Raw genomic sequence first — 14,916 nt, 5'->3', positions numbered from 1 at the left:
AAAGTGTATACTGGCAGAAGCAAGCAGTTATTAAGTGGGAGTTTCTGTTCAGGTTGGATTATCAGTCAACTGCAGTAGTGAAAGTCCTGGGCTTGCTGAAGTCTCAGAAAAGCTCACTTCCTTATCTCTGCAAACATTTTGATTTACACCATATTGGGGGTAAAAGCACAAGCTCTCGTGTCTGATGGACTAAGCTGGCATAATCAAACTGTGTGACTTTGGGAAAGTGACCTAACTTCTCTGATCCTGAAGGGGACTCCTCCTTTGCACTAGGAGCAGGATAGTAAAACCAAGGGGAACTGTAATGACTCAGTGGGGCCCTCCAGGGAAAGACTGGCATCAAGCCAGCTAGGAATCCGATGCTTATATTTCTGCTTCACTATATAAGATTTGGGTCTCCTCTGACATTTTCCTGCCCACTGGCTGACATCTCACAGGGAAGTTTTTCCTAAAAAAGAAAAGTTTCAAGAACCAAAGGGAAATGGGGTTGGTAGATGGATCACTATTGCTAGAGATGAATTCCTATCTTACAACTCAACCCGATTTAGGGATCTGACATCATCCCTCTTGCAAAGTACATTTCTGCTGAGCAATTGTGATTCGATGTCGTTAGGAGACAAACCGGTTGGCAGCCACAGGGGAGTGCACTTTCTGCCTGGACCACGGGGGTGGCTTTGTGTTTTATCATGTAAAATAGGATGCTAGATTGGAGACTTAATACAAAAGCACCTTTGCTGATTCCTCACAGACTCAAATCTTGAAGGTCTCGGTTTGCAAGGCATTTGTGTTCATCAGTCTTCAAAGATCTTTTTTCATCTTTTCAAATTTCAATAATTCCAAAATTGAAATTTGACAAATTCAAATAAATTTGACAACAAATAGCAGATTGCGGTTTAATTGGAACAGTTGTTTCTTTCTTGGTGTTCATAAATGAATGGTGAGTGGTATAACTGCTTTAGATTTGAGGAAATACAGAAGGTGTTGGAAACTATGTTAATTTAAATGAAATTTGCTTTTACTCTAAACAGCATCTATGTGATGACTCCTAACTTACAGGTGAGAAATCTGATGCCCAGAATGTTAAAAAAAAAAAAAAAATTACTCCATTGCCTAGTAGGTAGGAGGAAGAATTAGGATGAGGGAACACACTAGTGCACACTTAGTGTGTTAAAACAGCAATTGTTTTGTGTTGCTCATGAGTTTTTTTGGCCAGGAATTTGGGAAGGGCTTGCCGGGCTGGTTCTCACTGTAGGTTTCCCATGCCCTTGTCATCAAATGTCAGCTGGATTGTGGTCAGTTGAAAGTGCAAAGGGCCTAAACAGCCAAGATGGCTATGCACAGGGCTTCTGGCAGATGCTGGATGGGAGCTCATTTGAGGCCTCAGCCAGAGCACCGTGCTCTGCCATAATGGGTGTCCCCAAATCAACAGGCAAGAATCGCATACCAGTTGGCACAGACTCTAGGGAAAGACAGAGAGCAGAGGGATGTGGTGCAGGAAATTTTTAATCAAATACAGGGTTTATTCCAAAACATACAACTTCATTTGCAATGTATTAATTCTGGGGCATTAAACATTGCTCCAGCAGGCGCCAGTGGCTCACACCTGTAATCCTAGCTACTCAGGACACAGAGATCAGGAGGATCGTGGTTAGAAGCCAGCCAGGTCAAATAGTTAGAAAGAAAAAAACCCAAAACAAAAAAGGTCTGTTGACATGTCTCAAGTGGTAGAGCACCTGCTTAGCAAGTCTGAGGCCCTGAGTTCAAACCCCAGTACCACCAAAAAAAAAAAAAAAAATTGCCCCATTGTTTTGTTTCTCCCTCTGGTCAGAACATATCTGGAACATTCCAGGAAATGGATTCAGTGCCAACTCGAGAGGTTCACAAGAAACATCAGGCTTAGAACTTTGTCCATTACACCTTATTTCTTACCAAAAATGGTTTTATTTAGTGTAATAACTATTTAGTGAGCACACACTGAAGAATGTCTGGTTTCTGCGGATATCCTAAAGAATAAAACAATGCCTCCTTCCTCACTAGGCTCACATTCTGATAGACACAAAAGTAACTAAGTCTGCTATGAGATCAGTCAGTCATCAATAACTAGAGATGACAGAAAAAGAGGGGTGGAGGATCGAGTTTATGGGGGTGGTCAGCAAAGCCCTCTCTGGAAGTTGACATTGGAGCAGAGACCTCAATAAAGTGAGGAAATGAGGTGGATGAGTGTGCAGGGGAAAGGGTTCTGCACAAGGAACTGCTCTGTGCAAAGGCCCTGAGGCCAGCCTGTGCTCATGCAGTTTGGGACACAGCGGGAAGACCGGATGGAGTAGTGTGGCAAGCAGGAAACTGGTAGAAAGGGTGGACCATTTAGGACATGGTAGGAACTTTGGATGATATTCTGTGATGGGACTTTGCTGGAGAGTTGTGCCTGGTAAATCTAACTTTTGGGAGTTTTTTTTTTGTCTTGAACTCAGGGCCTTCTGCTTGCTAGGCAAACACTCTACCATCTAAGCCACACTCCTAGCCCTGTTTTTGCTTTACTTACTTTTTGGATAAGGTCTCACAGTTTTGCCTGGGACCAGTCTTAGAAAGTGGGCCTCCTGAATAGCTGGAATCATAGGTGTATACCACCACGCCTGGCTTATTGACATGGGGTCTTGTTATCCTCTGCCTCACTGGCCTCAAACCACAGTCCTCATGATCTCCACCTCTGGAGTAGCTGAGATTACAGGTGTGAGCCACTGCACATGCTCACTTGGTTTACGTTTTTAAAGGCTCCTGACTGCTGATAGGGAAGGAAGGATAGGGAAGGAGTAGGAAGGAGTCCAGGCTGAAGAAGGTGGTGCTGCTTAGTCTGAAGAGTTGGTGGAGAGGGTAAGAAGGGGGAGGGGAGGGAGTTTCCCCAAGATTTGCTAATGGACACACCTACTAGTTGATACTTTAACCCATGAACAAGGACTATTTCAAAAGAATGCTTAGTTGTTGCTCAAATTTGAAAGTGACCTCTCCAGAGGGTGGCCATTTGAGTAGCAGGAAATGAGAGCCTAGGCCACACCAGCTCCCTCATACTAGCCAGGGATCTGGTCCCCCACTGCATAGAATGGGCAGGAACTCAGGCATTTGATTTCCCTCAGCCCCAGCCCCTGGCAAGAAAGATGAGAGGTGATTTGAAAGAAAAAGCCACTAACTGGAAAGACCCTTTAAAAAAAGAACTCTAAAGCTCCCTAAAGGGGCTTCCAAGAGAGACCCAAGCCCATTTGCATGGGCAAGTTTGGGTATTTCAAGTCATTCAGTTGGTGATACGACTTGGTGGTCACAGCCCCTTCTTGACAAGCCAGTTCTCTGAGGAGACTTTTTATGTCAAAAAGAAACCACCAGTGTGGCTGCTTTGAGACCATGTTTCAGAGAGTTTCATGCTCCGTGAGTCTCAGTAGCTTAAGGGTTAAGGTTCTGATTAAAGTCATAGTGGCCTGATGAAAGGATGAGGTGCAAACTCAAGCTTGTAATAAGAATTACTTTTCTTTTAATTTCGCTTTGACAAACATATCTACAACCACTTACTATGTGTCAGGCAATGTTGTAACTGACTTATGAAGTGTTTAGTCATTTAATAAGCTCAGAAATCATTAGTTTAGCAGCACCATTATTCTTCCTCCAATATTCAATTCACATTTATGGAGCATTACACAGATGAGCAAAGTGAGTCAGAGAATCTAGGTGACTTGCCCAAGGTCACATAGCAGATCCCAGATCAGAACCCAGGAACTCTGGCTGCCCAGCACCATACTTTGCTAAAAATCTGAATATTTATTAGAAATGTGGTCAGGTGGAAGTAAGAGACGAGTCAATTTAGAGTGACATAACTAATCAAAAGATGTTTCACATAACAAGAAGTCTGGAGGTGGTCTCAGTCCTGGGCTGATGGAGACAAGAACAGGTAGGGTAGCCAGACAGCTAACAACAGACACAACACCACCTTCTTCCCCCACCATTTCTTAGGAGCCACTGTCCTTCATATTACTGATTTGGGACAACTCAGAGGTAGCTGCAAAGCTAGGTGGCATGAAACTGCTCATGGGCAATGGAAATGATTGCCTCTGAAGCTCCAGCTTCTTTGCAAGATACTTTGCAAGATGCAGTAGTGTCACCAGTGGCCCTTTGAGCATACAAAGATTAATGGGAAACAGAAACTCAGTGAGCAACAGAAGAGGTTAAGAACTGTCTCAATCAATTGCTAATTTACTAATTCTTTTCAGGAGGCCAACACTGGCGATAGATACAGGATAAAGTGAGCTTTGGCCTTGAAGGACTCCCAGGCTGGTCTCCCCCTGAACCCAAAATCTTACGGGTTGTAGCATTTTTAATAGTGGAGACCTGCGCTTTCTACCAAAGGGTGTGGAACAGCAGGCATAAACTGAAACTCCACCAGCAACCCTAAATGTGTGGTCACCCCAAATGTCCCTCCACAGTGCGGCTCCTGGAGGGCCGACACAATTCCCTTCTCACCCCAAACTCTCCTCTCCCAGGTGTGGTAACTTAGACTGACTTTTGGTGTCAGGGAACTTATTTCTGACTTTTCCCCCACTGCACTCCAGCAGCACCAAGCATTTCAGATCAAGGACCTATGAACAGGGTAGGTTGACTAATTTCTGAAAGTTTCCAGGCTGTGAATGAGGATGTATTGATGACCAGGAGGAGGATCAAATATAGGGGAGGTGACAATGAGACATACCCTACAACGGTGGCATGCCAAACATGCATTTATTTCATTAAAATGAAAACAGCTATTGGAAAATGTGTAGCACATGAACCACCATCTCTTTTACTTATTTTTATGTATTATTAATTTACTTATACCAATTGTCCATGTATACCTTGCCATTGATATTCTCCCCATTCTTTGTGGCTCTTTTGTGTTTTATTTTAGTAAATGTGGAAAGCATTCACGGTGGGCTTTTGAACATTCAGTGCCTGTGAAATTACTTTTTTTTTTTCATATAAGAAAGGGAAGGAAGGAAGGAACAGGTTGAGCAGAGCGCCATATCTGCTGATGAAAACCCAGCAGGCCAGAAGCAGAGCTGGGGGAGGTGAAGTGCCTGCCTGTAGGAGCTCAGCAGCGAAAAGCATCCTGGACTCCAGGCTCATTCCTGTGGGAACCAAAGAATGTGAAAGCTCAGGGCAGGAGCATTAGGAGGGACTGGTGAGGCTGGGACATAGCTCAGTGGTAGAGTGTTTGTATGGCATGTGTGAGTTCATGAAGGTGCTGGGGCCGGGAACTCCAAAGTCCCAGAGTCTGCCAGGCTCTGACCCCTGAGCAGCTTTCACACCCACTCACACTGACTTCTCACCAGCAGAAACGCTCCGTGTCTCCAGATCACGTGCAATGCCAAGGCCAGGGGCCCAAGCTCTTCCCCCATGTGAGAAAGCCTGACTAGGACCTCAGGGAGACCCATCACAGGCGTGTGAATCACACCCTGTGACCCCTGTGGTCCTGAGTGGCAAAGCAGGGGAATCCCCTATGTCCTTTACCCTCCTGCTACATGGCCCCAGGGCTCACGGGAGAAAACCCCACCTGTGAATCATGGTGGCTCAGAACCTTCTCTGAGCCTCTTTCAGAGCTCTCTGAAGGGGCTTGGCCTGTGTTACATGGGGCCTTGGTATCTACACAGTTCTATGAAAGAAGATTTCATGGTCTTGGTGGTCTGTTAGGATGCCTCACCAGTTCATGAGATGACCTATCAGCGGGTGACAAAAGGCTCAGAAATACCAGGTAAAACACCCACAGTGGACATGGTTTTCAATGTCTTAATGCTATTTTACTCAATACCTGGGTAATATGGAATCATGTTGTTCAGAGATGGAGGACCAAAGAATGTAAAGTGAACACAACTGGAATTAGACAGACCTGAAGCAGAACTCAGGGGTCCATGATCTTTTTCCTCATCACCATATTGCCTCTCTTAGAACAAAAAGACCACAGTAAGCAAAAATTAAAATAAAATTCATTTGAAATGAATAGCAAAGTTCTAAGAAAGAAGAATAAAATTCAGAGGCAATACTTTTGTGGTCAATCAAGGACTCTTTGGGACACTGTCTCAGCAAAGAGCTCTGAGCTGGGGCCCCTTTCTTTACTCTAACACACAGGGGAGAGAGAGTTAACAGTAGGTTCTATATGTCCATTCCAATGGTTCTGTGTAAATTATGTTATTCAGTCTAACAGCTTAAAGAGACTTCCCTTAATCCATGTGCTGATGAAAAACAAGTCCAGGGAAGGAAATGACCGCCAGAAACACCCAGCAAGCTCTGGGAAGAGCTGATGTCCTGTCACTCTCCACTACTGTGGAATTTCCAGGGCACAGTGCACTTCCCTAGGTTGAGGACAAGGAATTTTGGTCCTTCTGGCAGTCCTTAGAATTTCACATAATTCTAACCTCCAAGACAGATAACTTGATTTTGCTGAAATGTAGTGTAGCTACCAAAAGATAGCAGTGGATGAGGTTAGTTTGGCAACATCCACAAAAGAAAGGACCTAGTAGTATAATGACTGAAAAAGATATAGAATTTATTTTGTCCAAATCAAAGGCGGCAAATCTGCCCAGTGTCATAAAACCATGTAACAGTTAAAAAAGAGATAGCTAACATGGATTGCACTTCTTGGTAGATTGCTAAGTGGAATAAGGTAGATTGCAGAATAATCTGCTATTACAAATCTACAAAGAGTTCTCTGTATATGTGTGTGGGCATAAGTGCATTTAAAAGGTTTGCAAGGAGGTGTGCCAACATGATAAAAAATGCTACCTAAACAGACAACGAAGAAGCCAAGGAATGGATATGAAGAGTTAAAAAACTTCACCTTATTCAAAAAGTTCTTTGTTCTCAAGATGAATGCATTCATTTAACAAAAGATTAACATTTAAAAAAGAGAGACAATAGAAAGAAATAGGATTTTAAGGATTTATCTGTTCATTTCCTTATTTGAGCACCTACTATGTGCCAGACATGAAACAAGGTGAAAGTACAGCCCTGACCATAAACCTGTGTTCAAACTGGGCAAAGTACAAAAATAAAGAAAGTGACCTCCATTTTCACAGGGATTCCAGTAGCCAAAACAGGGTCACCATAAATTATGCAATGACTGCCATCTTGAAATGCCATGATTGTGACATCATGTTTGCAAATGGACAAGTCTGTAATTTTAAAGGAACTTCCACTGTCTTTGATGTTAGTTTGAGTTTTCAAAGAAATATCACAGTACAAGGACAAAATTTGCAATTCCCAAGCATTTAACCCCACAAACAGGTGGTTCTGTTATTCCTTAAAGGCAAGGATTCTTTGGATATTATATTTGGTTTACTCTGCTAGGCTAGAAATGGCCTTCACCAAAACAGCTGTTGATTTGGGTTTCCAAAAATAAGTGCTGGGAAACCTTTAGTGTGAGAAGAAGATGGCCGTGCATAGGTTTAGAGAGGAAAATTTGAAACTGAGTGCAGGTATCTCCTTGTAGCAACTGCTGTATAACCAGCCATCCTAACAGAATCTTTTCAAATCCAAGGTTGTTCAACAAGTAAGTTTAAATGAAAATAAAACTTCTTAACCAATGATTCTGACAAAATCACATTAAATGAAGATAGCTCAGTAGTGACCAAATCATTGGTGAAATGCATCCTGGGTGAGAGAAGACAGGGATAAGAAGGGGAGGGATCATGTTCTCCCCTCTGAGGCAAGTTTCCAGGTCATTTTCCAGTTTAGTGTATCTTCTAAATCTTTTGGAAAAAGAGTTCAATTCCCTCTGGGCCAATGACACTGCTGGTCTGTCACCTGCATTAAGTATATCACAGTCTCCTGAAACAAAGAAAACAGGATTAGAATCTCAAAGATTAAAAAAAGGGAAGAGAAGAGGAGAGGAGAGGGGAGGGGAGGGGACGGGAGGGGAGAGGGGGCAGGAGAGGAGAGAAGAGGTCACTGACTACCCAATCCTTTCATTACCAACACAGAGCATGTGCCATTCTAGGAAGACCACACTCACCTATCAGCTCACAGAGTTTGAATTTGACCTGGAACTTCCTTTAGCATGTGGACTTCCATCTTTGGTACTCAGCAATGTATGTTACTTAACATCTCTGAGTAGCAGTTTTCTCATCTAGAAAAAAAAAAAGATCATAAATTCCAAGCCTTCCAGGAGACTGAGGAAGATGAACTGTGTGTACCATCCATCTGATACTCTAGACAGTGTGAAGCATTCTGTGGTATGCAAGGAAGGTGGAAAGGAGGACTCAGTCCTTGCCACTCAAAATGAGTCTGTAGAACAGCAGCATCCCCTGTGCACCAACTATTCCTGACAAAGAAGCTGCATTTACAGGTGCTCTTGAAGAGTGGCCTGGACCATCTCCCAGGTATGTGCTTCTACATTAGGTGGCCACTGGAGCTGTTTGAGTGATAGAAGCATTACATGGTATCTTTGTGGTTGTTGTTTAGAGACTCTTTACAAAAGGTATGGCTGAATTCAGCTGGCAGTTTATTCTCCTGCTGATGAGATCATAACACTCCCTCAGGCACTATACTGACGGCCATGGATGGGGAGCCAGATTTGCAAGAGCCTGGTCCTGGAATCAAACAGCCTGGGGTTCAAATCATGGCCATACTACTCAGAGCTGCCTGGTGTTCCTTCATTTTTAAAAATGGCAACAACTGCAGCTTGTATTTATCAAGCGAATTCTAAGCTCTTTATGTCTCCTAACCTACTGTGTACTTGTGACACAGCACTATTATTTTTGGTGTACAAATGACAAAACCAAGGAGCAGAAGAGCTAAGTTACTTGTTCAATGCCACACCACTAATAAGTGTCAGAAGCAAGGCTCTGCAGTGGTCTGATTGAAGTCTGGACTGTGACCATGATACACACATCCTCTGGGAGGGCTGTCAGGAGACTTCTATTAGATGAAGAAGGAACTATTGTTACTATTGGGTATCACTTAAAAATTAGTTTCTTTGGTTAGGCAGAAACACAAGGGTTGCTGGAACATCCCCAGGGCTGGTGAAAAGGGAAAAATCTCTGCCTGCAGAAGCACTGTTCCAGACAGTTGTTCATCACCCCCTTGTCCTCAGCTGGCACTGGAGTCATGGCACAGGGCTGGAGCTGTGGTGCTCTACCCTTTAAATCTTTCTGAAGTCCTTTCTTGTGGGGAGTCCACAGAAACCTAAGCTGGAGAAGCTGGGGTGGAAACAGGTCTGACATCTGCCTGGCAAGAAGAATGATCATTTCCAAAATGAGCTGGACCGATCTAATCTCCAGGGGATTGGTACATCTAGGCTAACTCACCCCTTTGAACTTTTCTGAAAACAGCTAATTGAGAAGATCTGGGGAAGATCCCTTGTATAAAAGAGGCAGGATGCACTCAAAATTGGCAAAAGTAAACCCGGAGTAGGTTATTTGTTGCTGAGTAGCCAATCCACACCTCCTTCTTTATTAAAATACTTCCAGTTCTGTTGAGGTTTAAGGCAGACAGCAATGTGCTCAAAAGAGGTATAGATTTATTATGGGTGGTTTTGACCAGCATGGTCAAACAAAATAATGAAATTTTCAAAAAATCTAAAGAAATTTCTAAAAGAAAAATTTACATTTTCATGCATGTGCTCTGCAGCTCAGTAGATGGAGAGAAATGCTCAGTCAGTCCCACGGTACTGTCAGTTGTGTTTAAATCACTGTGTGATCAGCTCAGTGTTTCTTATCCTTCATTTTGTGAAAAAATCTGCCTCCAAAAAAGCAAATGGTGCCCAAAAAGCAAGGCAAAAGTTAGTGAGCTTAACTAAAATGATGAAGTGACAATTTGAGATTTGTTGAAAGGTGGCAGGTCTTCAGCAGAAGTTGGGTGGTGTTATGGGAAATGAATCAGGCATCCACAGGATAGCACTGACCTCTATGCGTCCTGAGAATGCAGTCTTCCTCAATGGCAGTCTCCTTGGAACCACAGACCCGCAGATACCAAGAGTCTCCTGCAGATGGCAAGGAGCAGAGTCAGCCCTGGTTGACACAACCGTAGCAACTCTGTCATCACTGACAGAGCCTGGGCAGGCAGATAACTGGCTCAGGTTGGCCAATGAGACACAGAATAATATCCTGGGGATTTCTGGGGAAACTTTCCTTCCCTAACAGAGATGGAGAGTTGAGGTAAAAAGGATCTCTTTGCCTGATTCTTCTTTTTGCTCCAGATGCTATCATGGCAAGGCAAGGTTGACAGCAGAAGGGTGAACCCAGTGCCCTAACATGGTCGTGTTATCAATGCATCCATTCTGATACTTTTGATCATACCAGGTGCTGGGGAAGTCACGGGGAAACAGAAACCCCTGAGCATAGCCGGTGGAAATGTAAGTCAGTGTAGTCATTCTGGAAAACAATCTGGCAGCACTTGTGAAATTAGGTGTGCATGTGCACTATGACTCATCCACGTCAGTGCTGGGTCCAAACCAGAGAAACTCTCCCACAGTTCATGGGTACAGGTGTGAAGTGTTCTTCACAAAACCAGGCTGACTTAACCTAGGGTCCACCAACCAGGCACAGGAAAAGGAAACAGGGGAGGACCTATGGCAGGGAAAGGGTAGGTCCCTCATTTATACCAGGTGTACCCATAGCACTGGATTGCTATTATTTGGGTTCAGTTTGAGTGTGTCCCCCAAGGTTCATATGTTGGAAGCTTGATCTTCAGAGTGGCGATGTTGCGAGGTGGTGGGACCTTTATGAGGTGGAGCCTAGTCAGAGGGCATTGGGGTCGCTACTCCTGGGACCTTCAGTGCTCGCAAGGGGAATACAAGGGGTTGTTACAAAATAGAGTAAGACTGGTGCCTCCTTCCCCCTCTGGCTTCCTGTCTCACCATGTGATCTCTTCCTTTGGCACACACCCTCTTTGTGACACCATGCCCCATGAAGCCTTCAATAGAAGGGAGCTGATGTCAGCGCCATGCTTTGAACCTCCAGAACTGTTCTAGGAATCCATGTATGACATGCACAAATGCATTAGAATAGAACCCATGGTGGAGTGAAGGGACTAGAAATGAAGAAAGCAAGAAACAATGATAATAAGCCTTGACTAGAGGAAGTTGTCCTAAAATTCAATAGAAAAAACAACGAGATTTAGAGTCAGAAAACCCAGGTGGAAGTGTATCCATGATTCTTTCCGGTTGTGGTCCTTTGGCAAAGTCTCCATGGTGAAAAGCAGATAGGAAGAGCTGTTTTGTGTGTTTATGACAAGGCCATGCGAGGAAAGCCTGAAGCAGGGGCTCTTGCACTGAACCCTAAGATCTCAAGAGCTTATTTCTATAGAATGGGATTGGGACTTCACCCATAGCACAATTAGACAAGGGTTATAGGAGACACGACAGGTGAAGGACGGAGAGCATCACAATGGACTGTCTGATTCATTAACTCATTCTTATACTAAGCCTGGGCTGGGTGAGGCATGGCTTAGGAACCTGCATTCCTTCAATCTTGAGCACCACTCCAGTGCATGGGCCCAATGAACTATGGGAGTTTCACACTACTGTCACTCTCGGGGCACATGGGCCCCTGCACACAAATACTCCTCTTTCTTTCCTTCTGTGGCAATGAGTAATTTTAAAACGAATAAGGCAGGTTTCAAAAAGAGAAGGAGGAGACAGTAAAGAAAAGAATGAAAGAGAAAACCATCAACTTTCTTATACTAAGTAGGTAAAACTCACTATCTAATGACGAGCTGGACTCCCTCTACACATAGGCCTTCCATAATCCCTGGAAGATACATGCCTTTTGAGCTTGTCACATCACAGACTGTCATCTCTCTCCTTAAGGTGCTTCCTCTTCATCATGCTTCCTTGTGGTCCACTTCATCCCGAAATGCATCTAGCAACATGACCCCTTCCTGCACACAGCCTTCTCCTTTCTGGGGTGTGACTTCTAAGTAAACTTACAAATGGGGTACAGGTTAAAGTAAGGCTTTGAAGCCTCCTGACACATTTTCCCAAAAGAACAACCTACTATGCTGCCACTAGCAATGGAGGCCTATGCTAGGCTCCCTACCGATGCTCAGAATAAACTCCAAAACCTAGTAGTGTAATCTTTGGTAATTTGTTGGGAGCAAGTTGTCTCAGTTGCCCTGTTTTGGTGAGTGATACTGTGATTCCCAGAAACCCTCAGGTTCACTTCCTCCTGAGGAAGAAGGAAAAATAAAGGAATACAAAATAGGAATGTCAGCATGGAAATCCACAAACCAAAAGTCCTCTTCACTGAGAGCTTATCTCTCCAAGCCATGTGCACGGGAGGAGTGAGGACGAGCTGTAGTATGGAGGACGTATGGCTCTGGGATTTGGGAGCTCTGAATTCTTACAGGTGTGGTTATATTGATTTTCAAATAAGATAAACACAAAGAATGTGTGTTAAGAACAGAAAATTAAGCGATGGAAAGAAAGAGAATACAGATGTGAGGGCACAAGGACAGCACGACCAGTCCCTTGTATCCTACAGGGCAGCTGTAGGTGCCCTATTGCATGGTGGTTAAAACAAGTTAGATTAGAGGTTAAAACAAGTTAGTTTTGGGGTTTTGAAACAGGGTAGCCCAGATTGGTCTTGAACTTTCGATCCTCCTGCCTCTGCCTCCTGAGTGCTGGGATTACAGGTGTATGCCACTATGCACAACTTAACAACAATTTACTATGTATTTTACAAAGAACTAGAAGACAGGAGTTCAAAGGTTTCCCACACAAAGGGCAAATGTTTAAAGAAATGAAAATACTAATTATCCTGATTTAGTCATTATACATTATATGCAAATTATTATACTGTAGTCCATTAAATACATATAATTACGTGTCAATAAAAGAAAAATTCTGGGGCATCTCTTAGGGGTAAGGATAAGGTTGAGCTCCTTCCTAGAGGTGGGGAGGATCTGAATCGCTTGTCCAGCCCCACTGTTGGTTGCTGGTCACTCCTGCTCATCCCTGGTCTAGCACTGGCTCCCAGGCCCTCACATGGGCAGGAACCTACAAACAGTTCTCCTCTGGCTCTTGTCTGGTTCAATCCCACAGTTCCTTTTGGCTCAGCCTAACATCAATCCCCATGAAAAGTCCCTTAGCACAGATTTGCTGCCTGCTCTCATCCTGGCAAGCCATCCTGTGTGTTCCTTGTCCTGGGCTTAGCACAGTGACAGCTCGCACTGGGCTGCCACAGCAGTCACATCTCCATCAGAAGCATCGCAACGCCAAGAAGACCTAAACACTTGTACTAGGTCAGCAATGGAGGGGAGGTCTAGGCTAGTAGGTGGGAGGCAGGATGGGCTAGACAATAAAAGAGACGCAGATGACTCCATTTCAGATTTCCCTCTCTTCTCCCCAGCCCTGCACATCCAATTCCATGAAAACTTATTTCCTAAGTGCCTGCTATTACCAAGACTCTGTGGTGGTGGTGAGGAGTTATAAAACTGAGGCCATTCCTGGAGTGCTTTACTTAGGTATGGAGTCAAGCCTTTAACAGGAAGAAGGTCAGATAATCATGGAGCAATGAAATGTAAGACAACAAAACAAAAGATCGTCAAAGGGCACTGGGCGCTGGAGAGCAGGAGTCACTGTGGTCTGCTACCGAAAGTCCTCTGAGAGCCTCACATGAAACATGGCCAGAGGTGGGTGGGTGGCGCTTACAGCATCCAGGGATAAAGACCTGGAGTGAGGACAGGCTGCTGTGTACTCAGAGAAAGGAGCCTCTTGAAAATAGAACAGAAAGAAAATAACAGATCCCTGGGAGGGTAGCTCCTATCAATTGATCCAGGGTGACAGTTCCAGCCTCGCCACACAGTATACTGCACTAACATGTATCCCCACATTTCAGCTCTTACAGCTGAATGAATGAGGTGACCAAATGCTCTACAAAAGCACATAACTATTTCCGTTTTGCAGTTCTGTTTGTGTTTTTAAACTAATCATTTTATACTTAGCACAAAAAAAAAAAAAAAAGGGCTGGCACAAGTGGTAGAGCGCCTGCCTAGCAATCGTGAGGACTGAGTTCAAAGCCAAGTACCACTAAAACAAAAAAAGGTCATCATCTTATCGGTCATACTTGTTTCTGGCTTCTTGAAACACGGTTCGATTCTAGGAACCCAATTGGACAAATGGGCCTATTTAAGAAGTTTGGTAAAAATACCTATTGCCAGGCCCCTTCTCCACACCCATTGAGTTAGAAAATCTGGTGAAGGTCCAGGTATGTGCATATTAGCAATTTTTTGAGATGATCATTTGCAAACTGAAGACTGAAAACTGATGCCTTAAAAAGGAATTGAGAAAAGAGTGTGGGGAAGGCAATTTAGGAGGATGGAGAGTTGCAGAGGGAAGCGAAGAAGAAAAGAGAAAGGATAATAGTGGTTCTTGCTTTGCCTGTGTGCAAATGTGCTTCTGCTCATTTGTGCCCCCTGTGTTCTACTACGGTAAACAAGTTTGCAAATCATGACTCACCATCTGCCCCTCCTCCAGCCACACTCCATCTGACTGCATTCACCATCCTGATTTGCAGGAAGAGTTAACATTTCCAACACAGGACTGGGCACTGCTTGAAAACAGGCATGGCTGCCAGAGATCCGCACTGCAGGAGGGAACAGAAATAGTGCAGTCACCCAGATGTTTGTGATGGATACTAGCTCCATCAGTCAGGAGTCTAAACTCACCCAAGGGAGGGAGGTTTTGTGTAATTTGTTTTTTAAACTGACTTAAAACTGTAGGCAGGGTACAACAGGATGTTTTGCAGTACACATACACTGCGGAATGACAACTGTAGTTAATTAACCTATGCATTCCTTCACACAGTTACCATATTTGTGGCAAGAACACAACATCCACTGTTTTAACATTTCTCAAGAATTATAGTTAGAATGTTTCCTTGAGCTTATTTCTTCCACCTAACTGAA

The 14,916-nt window shown here is 44.0% G+C and overlaps 1 long non-coding RNA gene across 7 annotated transcripts in view; it reads right to left on the bottom strand.

Moving 5' to 3' along the window:
• Positions 1–1,485: 1,485 nt before the first annotated feature.
• The window catches only part of LOC109699944 (uncharacterized), a 206,133-nt gene continuing 192,702 nt past the window's right edge, over positions 1,486–14,916 (bottom strand). For all 7 annotated transcript variants that reach the window (XR_012446432.1, XR_012446433.1, XR_012446431.1 and 4 more), the window contains 4 exons: positions 14,468–14,594; positions 9,914–9,991; positions 8,024–8,137; positions 1,486–7,839 (listed from right to left, as the gene is read on the bottom strand). This is a non-coding gene — a long non-coding RNA (uncharacterized lncRNA). The remainder of the gene's footprint in view (positions 7,840–8,023; positions 8,138–9,913; positions 9,992–14,467; positions 14,595–14,916) is intronic.

The sequence above is a fragment of the Castor canadensis genome, chromosome 3, assembly GCF_047511655.1.
Source record: "Castor canadensis chromosome 3, mCasCan1.hap1v2, whole genome shotgun sequence".
NCBI classification, from domain to species: Eukaryota; Metazoa; Chordata; class Mammalia; order Rodentia; family Castoridae; genus Castor; species Castor canadensis.
This window is presented reverse-complemented; position numbering and strand designations above follow the sequence as displayed.